This window comes from Oryzias latipes, chromosome 21, assembly GCF_053564925.1.
Source record: "Oryzias latipes strain Hd-rR chromosome 21, Olatipes_Hd-rR_3.1".
Taxonomy (NCBI): Eukaryota; Metazoa; Chordata; class Actinopteri; order Beloniformes; family Adrianichthyidae; genus Oryzias; species Oryzias latipes.
Genome location: NC_136257.1, coordinates 30,500,218 through 30,512,125, shown reverse-complemented (window position 1 = coordinate 30,512,125; position 11,908 = coordinate 30,500,218). Strand labels below are relative to the sequence as shown.

At 38.3% G+C, this 11,908-nt stretch overlaps 2 long non-coding RNA genes across 2 annotated transcripts; both read right to left on the bottom strand.

Moving 5' to 3' along the window:
- Window positions 1-4,063: 4,063 nt before the first annotated feature.
- Window positions 4,064-6,263, bottom strand: LOC144988737 (uncharacterized). Its single transcript, XR_013652720.1, has 4 exons — window positions 6,047-6,263; window positions 5,139-5,317; window positions 4,930-5,059; window positions 4,064-4,754 (listed from the first exon to the last, which is right to left on the bottom strand). It is a non-coding gene; the product is annotated as an uncharacterized LOC144988737 (long non-coding RNA).
- Window positions 6,264-7,737: 1,474 nt separating this feature from the next.
- On the bottom strand, window positions 7,738-9,594 carry LOC111946755 (uncharacterized). The gene is made up of 3 exons (XR_002872512.2): window positions 8,990-9,594; window positions 8,202-8,313; window positions 7,738-7,791 (listed from the first exon to the last, which is right to left on the bottom strand). It is a non-coding gene; the product is annotated as an uncharacterized LOC111946755 (long non-coding RNA).
- Between the last annotated feature and the right edge of the window lie 2,314 nt (window positions 9,595-11,908).

The following is an 11,908-nucleotide window of genomic DNA, read 5'->3' as shown; positions in this document are numbered from 1 at the left end:
GGGCATGAATATTTTCACTCTAGCTGATGTTTATTTTTTGTGTGTGTCACCAACCATTTTTCACCGGTAGACAGCCCGTGTCCACCTGTAACCCTTGTGCTATAAGGCACGTAAACATTAGGAGTGGGGTCATCTGGACCCCACAAGACAGTGCACGGAACCTATATTTATCTTCAATGATTTATGATCTTCACTGGTGTCCATGGATTAAATGAAATCTTTCCATCTTTATCCACCTTTGTCATGGTAGGGAGAAGACGTCAGTGTAAGGATGGGGTCATCTAAGATAGCACAAGGGTTAAAGCAAAGACAAAATCCATGTGCAGTCTTGCAACCTTTGACCAAGAATGAATCGTGTGACCCGAAGCCTCAAAAGCCGCCATGAAAACTGTAACAAACACAATAAATGGCTAAGTGACTCTTTAGCAAGACGGAAAAGGAATAATGAGTAATAATTTTTAACAGTAGAGACAACTGCGATGAATGAAAACTATTAGCTGTGATGTCTTCCCAAAAGGAAGCAGAAACTGACCTAAATACCCAACAAGACACAAAGGACCCAGAAGACCTAATGCCAGTAGAACAACCCTAAAAATAAATCTAAGACACGCTTGGTCACGTCAGGCAGACAAGTTATGCTTTACGTTTAAGTCCCACCAACCAATGCAGCGCCTCTAGGAGCTGCACCCTGTCAAAAGTTGGTATTTACAAAAAATCAGCAAAGACATTAGAAGGATGTGTTTTGTATTTAGAAACACGAGTGTGTTCGCTCTGGATTGGTATCTTTAGCTTTCTCTTCTCCACAAAGGCTTTCTGTCTTCCTGATTGTGTAATGAGCTCTCTCGTCGTTACCTGGTGAACTGAGCTGGTTAATCAACTTCAAAAAGGAAATGAAAGTGTTTCCCTCAAGAAGAACACAATGGATGACATGAGAAACAAACGACTTCTCTGATGATGAGCATAACTCACACAGCTAATTCCCCCACAGCTCAAAAGCTGAGGCTGAAGCATTAGCTCTTCATCAAACTCGCTGCAAGTGGTCGTATTTCTGCTCACATGTGAAGAAACCAGTTACAAATCACATCATTAAGTAAATAATATTGGTCCATGTATCTTAAATGGCTAGGACTTTAATTAAAATACCTCATCAAGAGATCACTAGAAGAGAATAAGAAAATTAAAAGAAAAACTCATACTTCATTAAAAAAATAATTAATGTTAAGGTTTGTTTCAAGGTTTCAAAAGTTTGTTTATTTGGTTATTTATGGTTATTTATTTGCCTGTGTGTGCATGTGCATGTGCAGATCAGTGACGTCCAATCAGAGGAGGCAGGTAAGCCACATGAGTCACCTGCAAAATAAAAAAAAAAATATACATAACTTAAATAAGATGAATATACTTATTTATTATTAAAAATAAATATCAAATATTCGTATTTTTTCTGAATCTCCATAATTACTTTTTTCTGTGTGGGTTTTCAACGTTTCTTTAGTTAAAAAAAAGTAGCAAATTTACAAATATTCTGTTCAAACACACGAGAAAACACACCAGAAAGTAACTGGCGAGGCTCCGACTGCCTACATGCGTACACTTCAGTAAGTCGGTCTTTCTGTCGTGACATAAAAGACACTTTGTCTTCCATTACTTCATTTGTTTATTTCTGTCTGATTACATTGGTTCCAGTTTGTGCACATTTAGTCTTTTTTTAAACCGATAAAAATGCGCATTAGGAGTACAGTAGGTGAGGCACGCAGTCCATCTGGCTCAAGGTAGAGGGCGCTGGTGATCCTAGAGAGTATGACACTGCAGCTACAGAGTAATAGAATTAGTGATAGCAAGTCAACTGCAGCCGTCCACTTGTTCTTTAATATTGTTTAGCATCATTTTCTAAATGGAGGATTACGTGTCTAAACTCAGGAATTAGTTTGTCTCTGGCAGTGATCTCCATGGAGACAGAGAGACTTTTAAAACTACAGAAAGAAAAGGAACAACAGGTTATCTATGTGTTTCTTCAGAAGGAGCAGTGCACGGACTTCATTGATAAGTAAAAGTAAGTCGATAATAAAAATGTAATTTTTATCTCAATGCTACAGTTGTAAAAGGAAGAAAAATGTTGAATTGAAACTTTAAACAACACTAACCGTTCAATCAAATAGTGAATAAGCTTCTCTGTAGGGTTCATATGTTCATAAATATGACTGATGACATCAGTGCCTCAGCAGCCGTGGACCTCACAGCACTTCACTCACGCAGGGGTATGTGTCTGAGCTTTTGTGTTCATGTGTGTGCATGTGGGCAACTGTGCATGCATGTGAGTCTGCCTATACACCCATTTGTGTTTGTATGTGGCGCAAGGATGTGTGGGTGTAGATTCCTTTGTGCCTGAGAGTGTGTGTGTGTGTGTGCGCGTGTGTGGATGGCACGGTTGGTCATTTAGGTGGGCAGGGCCATCCCTAATTGATGTGTATGACATCAGAGGTTACACTCTAAAAAGAAAAAAGTTGATCCAACTTAAATGAATTAATTGAATTAAGTTTATCCAACTTAATTTAAATTATTTTGTTTTAACAACTCAAATTAACACATTCATCTAATGTATTTCTGGCTTTGATATATGTATATGTATGTTTTCACTCGATGGTTGTATTGAACTCACATACGCTAGTTTTTAGGTCAACTGGCCTTGTTATTTCATTATGAAGGACATGAATGTATGAGGTGCCGTGTAGGACATTATTCAGAATTAGCATTCACATACACAAGTGAAATCTCTCACACACACTAGTGAAATGCTTGTATACATACAACTGAAAATGTATTCATTCACATACACATGTGAAATCTCTCACATACACATGTGAAATCTCTCACATACACATGTGAAATGCTCTCACACACACTACTGAAAATGCTCTCACACACACTACTGAAAATGCTCTCACATACACATGTGAAATGCTCTCACACACACTACTGAAAATGCTCTCACACACACTACTGAAAATGCTCTCACATACACATGTGAAAATGCTCTCACATACACATGTGAAATGCTCTCACACACACTACTGAAAATGCTCTCACATACACATGTGAAAATGCTCTCACACACACTATCCAAAATCCTCTCACATACACATGTGAAAATTTCAATAGAAACGGAAGGCATTTCAGTAGAAACGTTTTTTTTTTTTTTACTTTATTGTTAGAAACGAAGTTGCTCGACTGAAGGCATTTCAGTGGAAATGAACTTGTGTCCGAATTCCTGCCCTGATCCCTAACTACTAAAACCCTATATAGTGCAGAACTATATAGTTCTATATAGTTCTCTGAATTTAAAAGCAATTCAGACACCCGTGCTCAGTACTTTTTTCTTTTGGGTGTTGTTCATAACGCGCTTGACACGGAAACAAAGTGGCGCATTACCGCCACCACCTGGTCTGGAGGCGAACTACTCCTATTTAACGCGGAGAATGACACTTATTTGTCAGAGTAAAAACATAATAAATATGAACATTTTACAAAGACTATTTATGAATCTGCTGTGTTCTGATCATGGAAAACGTGACTGATTTATAAATAATTAAATTACAAACACTTTGGTGTTGATTTAATGTATTTGTTCATAAATAAACCCCCAAGTTATTTTTTCATGCCAATATTTATTTTGTTTTTGTGCCGCTGAACGATTAACGGGCTCTTGCAAGGAGGCATTTTTTTCTGTAGTTTTCTTACACCTTACTGAAAATGGCTTTGAAAATGAATCTGTCCGTGTTCCTGGCAATAATTCAACCGTTTTTCGTGAGATCAAACTGAAAACGAGCAGATATGCAGCATCACAGGACGGCAAGGACAAGCAGACATCTCAGAAGATTTCCTCTGGATGCCCTGACCAGACAGAATAACTTGTGAGTTAAACTTAAAGCTTTTTTTTTAGTTAAACCTAAACTTTAACTTAAACTTTGTTACTAATCATGCTCAAGGTTACACAGTCTGCTGGGTAAGAGTTTAACATTCTTTTTCAAGTGAGTTGTGTAGTCCAATTCAATGAAACACTTGTGAGTTCAAAGTTTAGAATTTTTTATTCAGAGTCAAACCATATCACTTGTTTTAAACAAAAACAAAACAAAAACTTTCATTTTTAAAAGTTTAAATGAAAATCCAAAAACCCAGCCAAATAAAAACCACGAGATTTTCCAGAATTAATAAATACTTCATAATCTAAAATGTAAGACATCAAAATAAATAGAAACATTAAAAAAATGTGATTTAATTTCCTCAATGAAATAATTAATGTTGCATTTTCCAGGGTCTTCCACGTCTCTACTGCTTTACCAACACAAAGGTGTCTGTCCTGGCCCTTTACGCTGACGGTCAGTCCGACACAAGACTGGATTTTCGGTTGACCCGCAGGACCATCGAGCATCTGGGTCGATGGTCCTGAAGCATCAGCTTCGGGTTCCTCACACTCTGGGGGGTCACAGGAGACTGACGTCCTGGTGTTTCTTTTCTGGCTGGCGTGTGGCACATCTTACAGTGTGGTAGCCAGAGTCTTTGACATGACACGGTCCACCGTGAGCGATGTTGTCCACAGGACGGCAGACCGCATCCTCCAGCTGATGAGCAGGGTCACCCAGCTTCCCAGTGGGAATGAACTACCATAAGTCGCCTCTGGATTTTAGCAGCTCGCTTGGTCTTTCTCCTTCCAAAGGGTCACAAGGAGCATTGATGGCTGCCACATAAGAATAAAGGCCCTAAAAGATAATGCAGCTTGTTATTTTAACAGGAAGCTTTTTTATTCCATTAAAATGCATGCTGTATGTGACTCTAATGCCAAATTTATAGATATTTTTGTTGGGAATCCAGGATCAATCCATGATTCACGGGTTCTACGTAAAAGCCCAATTTATGTAAATCAAACAAACCCACCTGAAGGATCCTTTTGGGTGATGGTGGGTATCCCTGCATTGCACATCCCATCATGGTGCTGACACCCTACAGGGAACCCATGAGGAATGCCATTGAGGCAGTTACAACCAGAACCACTCCAGAACACGCTCTGTTGTGAAGAGAGCATTTGGCATGATAAAGATGAGGAGGAGAGTAATACTTCTGAGGGCACTGGAAGTAAAACCAACCTTTGCAATGAAAATCATTGCCTGCAGTTCAATTCTGCACATTCTGTGCATCAGCAAAGGCGACTGCTTAGCCACAGATGTTGAGCCACACCAGGAACATGCAGGACGAGCAGAGTCACGTCCGTCTGCAAGGACAAATCTTTGCTTTCCTTTCAGCTCCAACTGTGACACACATGACTCTAGAAGACCAGGATTATTGTTAACATGTATAAAAATAAATATTAACATATAAAACGAAATTCTAAATATGTACATCTGATATTTAAATGAAAATCCTTTTAAGATTGTTAAAAATAGCTCAGATTTAAATAATACATGTAAATTATTCATTTTTGTTCATACATTTATTAAACAAATTGGAAAAACAATGGCTGCATTACATTTTAGAACAATAATTTCAACTCAAGTAAACTTAACAGACTCTCCTGTCGCTGTTCCTCCCTTCTAGCCCTTTCCTCCTCTCTCTTCTGGGTCTTTAACATAAACCTTTAACCCAGTACGACAACGATTAACCGTTTATTAAAATGAAGTCAAATCTGATCATGATCATGTGTCTCTACCCATCTGGCACGAGCTAGCTTGAAAACAAACAGGCTATCTTTCTCCATCCGCAAATGGATCGGATTTTCCTCATCCTCGTCTGTCCCTACATATATGAACACATTTAAAACATGTGTTAATAACTTGTGACTACGGTTAGAAGTCACTGCTTTTTGATGTAATATCTAGCGTTTGTTTTTAGCCTTCGGCGCTAATTCGCGTTAGCGTTAGCTTTAGCATTAATGAAATTGATGAGCTTCAAAACAATCTAGGTTGTTGATTGAGGAATATAACATATTAAACACATCATCTTAAGTATTTACAAATATATTTTACAACAGATACTGGATATTTTTTAATATACTTACACGTTTCGGTGGTTTTCCTTGCGCAACCGGCTGCCATTTTCGAATGATTCAGACGAATGATTATCTCGCGATAATCAGCCAACTTCCGTTTCTACTGAAATGCCTTCCGTTTCTGTCGAAAATTTCAGTAGTGTGTGTGAGAGGATTTCAGTAGTGTGTGTGAGAGGATTTCAGTAGTGTGTGTGAGAGGATTTCAGTAGTGTGTGTGAGAGGATTTCAGTAGTGTGTGTGAGAGGATTTCAGTAGTGTGTGTGAGAGCATTTTCAGTAGTGTGTGTGAGAGCATTTTCAGTAGTGTGTGTGAGAGCATTTCACATGTGTATGTGAGAGCATTTTCAGTAGTGTGTGTGAGAGGATTTCAGTAGTGTGTGTGAGAGGATTTCAGTAGTGTGTGTGAGAGGATTTCAGTAGTGTGTGTGAGAGGATTTCAGTAGTGTGTGTGAGAGGATTTCAGTAGTGTGTGTGAGAGCATTTTCAGTAGTGTGTGTGAGAGCATTTCACATGTGTATGTGAGAGATTTCACATGTGTATGTGAGAGATTTCACATGTGTATGTGAATGAATACATTTTCAGTTGTATGTATACAAGCATTTCACTAGTGTGTGTGAGAGATTTCACATGTGTATGTGAATGCTAATTCTGAATAATGTCCTACACGGCACCTCATATGAATGATCCAGCAATGTTTTGCACTACATGGCAGGAGTTCAGGTATTGTGAACTCTGTCTTTAATATTAGCTAAAAAGTCTTTCAGCACAAGGGGGTTGGTCATCATCCTCTCCCTCCCTTTCACTCATGGTGCAGGAAGAAATAAACACAACACGTTAAATAACTAGTTAGAACAGAGTAAAACAGCTAGACAACAAAACACATGGACAAAAATCCACACTTAAACCCCAATCTGCCCAGACAGGCAAAGGGAATGATTTCCCACAATTCCTTGCACTGCAAAGTAAGTCCTTACGTCATGACGCATTGACAGCTTCACACCGAAGTTACACCAACTTAATTGAAATAAGTTGAATGAAAGTAAAATAACTGTCAGACAACTACATGTGATTGAACTCAAAAAATGATTTGTTTTCACCAAACCAAATAATTAAGTTAGATCAATGTAAAAAAGTTCATCTTTCCAACTACAGCCCAAATACTTTTTTTAGAGTATAAAAGTCAGTGGTTACCAACAGGGCCGGCCCTGGTCTTCTGGGGGCCCTAAGCGAAATTTAATTTGTGGGCCCTCTAACTGGTCAGCAGCACCAAAAAACGCAACTGTTGTTGTAATATAAATGAGATATCTCTATTAATACATTTGTGAATTATGGTTGCTGCCAAATAATTGAATACAGTATATTGCCTGGATGTTGGATGCACATTAAGTGGTGCCAAACAAATTTTAAATGCAAAGAAAAAAAATCAATGACAAATGTATATAGATATATATTTTTTAATGTATTATTAGGCAGTCAACAAATGACATTCACAAAACTCCAACTTATTAAAAACAGCAACTTAATAGCAAATCAAATGACAATAAAACAATCCAACATAAAGAAAACAACAGCTCAATGAGGGGGAGTTTGGAAAGTCAGAGTCTTTATCAGTCTGAAAAGGACCTCTTTGCACCAAATCCATTCTTACTGGATCAGAGAGTGTGGTTAGACATTCAGCTGGACCAACTGGATTTGAGGTAAGTGGAATTTTGGATCCAGTCGGCTCCTCTTCCATATACGCCTCTCTTGGAGCCCCTGGAACATAAAAGACAGAACTTCAATAAAAGCAAACAGTGAAAAGTCAAACAGTCAAATGTTTTCCCCTTTCAACAGTAGATGTGGTGACAGGAGTTTCTTCTGCAGCTAAAAAACAAGAATTATTATTATACAATAATCAATGATAAAGCTAATAAAATATCTTTAGCAGAATACTAATAATACTTTAGTGGCTCATTTAAAATCTGTGTGCAGGTTTTTCACAATTTCATGATCTTTTGATATATTTATGAGAGGTTTATTGTTTGATTGTATATTTGCATAAGGTCATATTTCATTAATTTAATTATGAACAGTTTGGAGCTCCATACTCTTCAGCTGCTGTTTATGAAAAAAAGGGTTTATGCAGACACTGTTTTTTTTATTACTTTACATGCTTTTAAAATTACCTGAGATGAAATCTTCAGTGAAGTCAGGAACATCTTGGGATGTGGACGCTGCACCACCTCCAATACTTTTGATGCTTTTTGAGAGCAGAAGAAACTGTCGGCTGAGACGGAACTGTGCAAAACATCATCATTATGTAAAACCAAAACTGCAAAATACAAATAAGAAATAAATGTACCTACTTATAAATAATAAAACGTGAACACTAATTTGAGAATAAGTGGAAATATAAGCCTTTTATACACTTCTTTTTGTATTATTTTGTATGTTCATAATTTTAAAATTAGTACATTTATTTTGTTTGTCATTTATAGATGAGAACCTTTATTTCCTATGTATTTGGTAGTTTTTATTCTCCATATTTCATGCCAATGCAAGATTTATGACACACTCATTGTTGTAAAACTCAGACTACCTGACCACCTGTCTATAACAGATAAACAGCAGTTTTTATGCTGTAATAAACCGGAGAATGCAGAACGCACTAAATATGTGTTAGCAAAACAATGAAACAAAACGATAACGTGAGTTAAAACATTTTTCAGCCACCATATAGTTGTCATTATTTACTTTTCTTTACTTTCCGCCGTTTTAGAAAGGTCATGTCCAACCTCATCTTGGAAACTTGGGTATCAAAATTATTTTCGAGTTTTCCATGGGAAATTACGACAAACGGGGTCGTTTATGTGCAAACTTCACCTCAGATCGCTTCGTATTTTACGTAAATTGCGCAGCTGCACAGAAATGCTGGATAATGTAAAAATAAAGCCCCAACATCCTCCAAACTTACCTTGTGATTGATGTTGAAGTTCTTTATCTTTTTTTAGCTCCTGGTGGTGGATAAAGTCTCTGAGGCATGACGTTTTCTTGTTGTCGCTTTGATCAGCGTGACAAAATGTGCTGTTTTTTTTTCTTTTCCCCAACTTTATTGAAACAAAATGCGCTCGTAAATGCACACCGTGCCAGACTCAGATGCAATTATGTTGACCAATCGTTGCTAAATGGTGTAACGTCATTATTTGGGTTGCCAAATTGGTTCATGTGTGCTGACAGGGGGGATCATTAAAGTGCAGGCAACTTTCTTTTGCACAACATTCAGAGCACACGTTGGTAAGAAAGTTCTATGAAATGGGTTGCCAGATTTGGGTCTTTTTTAATTTAATTTTTGTCGCCACTTCGGGGCCCTGCTGGTGACGGGGGCCTTACGCGGCTGCGTAATTCGCGTATAGGGAGGGCCGGCCATGGTTACCAATGGCTGACAGAAGTGGATTCAATTCAATGTTATTTGTATAGCCCAAATTCACAACAACAGTCGTCTTGATGGGCTTCGTATCGGTAATTGAAAAAGTAAAACATAAAATCAAAAGGATCATGAATACATAGAATTCAACAGGAGAATACTAAATTGAATTAACAAACTGACTATATTAAACTTAGACCGGACCCCAGCTAAGTGGATCACAGCTAAAAGAATAAAGGTAAAGGTTTTGATAACATTTTTAATTTTATGAACATTTAAATCTGTTTTTACAAACATTTTCCCCTTGGTTCACAGAACATTTTTCTTCTGTCTTTCAAACAAACGTTTGTTGTTTGGACCCCTTTAGTCATCATCTCTATACTATGATCTATGTGAGGTCTCTATAGTCTGAGATTCAGATCCTTTGATCACCTGAAACAGGTAATCAGTAATCAATGAGAAGGGCTTGGATATCTGGAAATCATACAAACAAACTGGCCCTCCAGGCCTGGAGTTGAACCATCCCAGCAGCATGAAGGTGGACTGAACTTACTGTCCATGCAGAGTTTGACTGCTCTTACTGTTTGCACTGCATGTTGGCAGAAACATTTTCCAAGTCTTTTCTGTAGATTTAATGGATGTTTTCTCAGTACAAGGACAGCAGTGTGCGCGCTTTCTCCAAGCACACTATCTCTGCAATTAGTCGTCTAAAAGCAGATAAACAGTCATGGATTGAGAATGACTGACAAGCAGAGCGTGTTTCAGTGGATAAAGGGCCTTGAAGATTGGCTCGCCGCTCTAAAAGAACCTCCAACTTCGTCAGGAGCAACAAGTGGAGAAAACTGGAAACTGTAGGAGAGACTCCGGTGATTCATGTGCCGCAGGGCTGCCATGCTCCTCAGGGACGTTGGATGATGCAGATTCAATGACGTTGGATCAATGTATATAGAAAACAAGTGTTTGTGCCAACGAGGAAGTTCAGATGAAAAAAGAAATCTTTGATGGTCTTTAAGATGAATACAGCTCTCAAACTGCATTGAAACGCAGATTCTCAAACCCTAACGACGATCTTTAATTGAACTATAAAGAACTTTAAAGAAGAAACGGTTCAATCTGATGTGTGTCAGCTTCAAAAGACCTGCGTGAACAATAGAGAGCCAAGCATTAAGGAGAAGCCTGACGGACTTGATTAATATCAGTCCATAGTGGATCATTTGTGAGGTTAGAGGTGAAGCCGCTGGATGGATGTTGCATTATGGAAATCAGTCCAGATGTAATGAAATGATGGTCTCCTGTGAATGAGCCGCCTGAAGCTCCACAGAATATGGTGAATTGCTAAAAGCACCACTAATTCAGCTGGAATTGGTCATTAAGGCCTTTTCTGCCACAGAGTCTGTCTCCCTTTTAGCGCACCAACAATGAGGCGGTCGGGAAGACGGTTTGCTTTGGATGCAAACAAAGTGGGCATTTCACAGAGGATTTCTCTGCACCTAGAAAACTGAATATAAAGACGGTGCGCTGTTGTCAAAACCAGCAGAAAAACCACCAAAGCACAGAGGCAGACAGGCTTGCAAAATGCTCCAATGACCGCACAGACTACACAAATGAGCAGGTTAGCGAGTGGTCACTGTTCCGTATTTGTTAGACTCTGTGTTCACGGTGACCGCTTTAACCGCAAACAAAAAACTTTTCTCATCTTTCTGGAAAAAAGCAACAAAAAAAAAAAACACTTGAAATTTTAGGCTGGGAGGGTTTGAAAGCTGCAAATTAGTCCTTATTTAGGTTACATGGAGTTGTATCGCACTGTGCTGGGCAGATCTTTGAGGGAGGTGTCCCCTTATTTCAGGGCCATGTCGCCCGCCACCACGACCCCAACCCTTAATCATTGCAACTTAATCTCCAAACCACAGGTCACAACAAGTTCTCAAAACAATAAAACAGCAGTATTAGTTGATCAAAAGAAGAAATTTACTAAAATCTTAAATATTTGGCAACACTGCTGCATTAAATGCATCTGACTGCATTAAATGTGACCAGCTGTAATAATGTGACCTGGTGCATTAAATGCATCATTCAGCTACTCAGCTGCATTAAACACATCCTGCTAGATGCAACATGTTGCAATACATGTTTTCAGCATTTATTCAGCTGCAATACATGGGTCTGGCTGCATTATCATTGCAGGTCTGTCTGCGTGAACCAAATAAAGATTAAACTGATTTGTCTTCATTATCTAGATTATTTCAAACCTCAAGCATTTTACGATGATCCATCTTTCGTTTCCTGAACGTTTGACATATTGGGTCTGATTTTTTATAATTCCAGCTAAAAAATGTAGAAATGGGCTAATAGATTGAGTTTTGTTAGGATTTGTGGTGGAATCACCATTAATTGTGGCATAACGTGCAAAAAACTGTGTTTAAATAAGGATTTGCATGTCAAATCGGTGCAATAATAATCAAAAATATG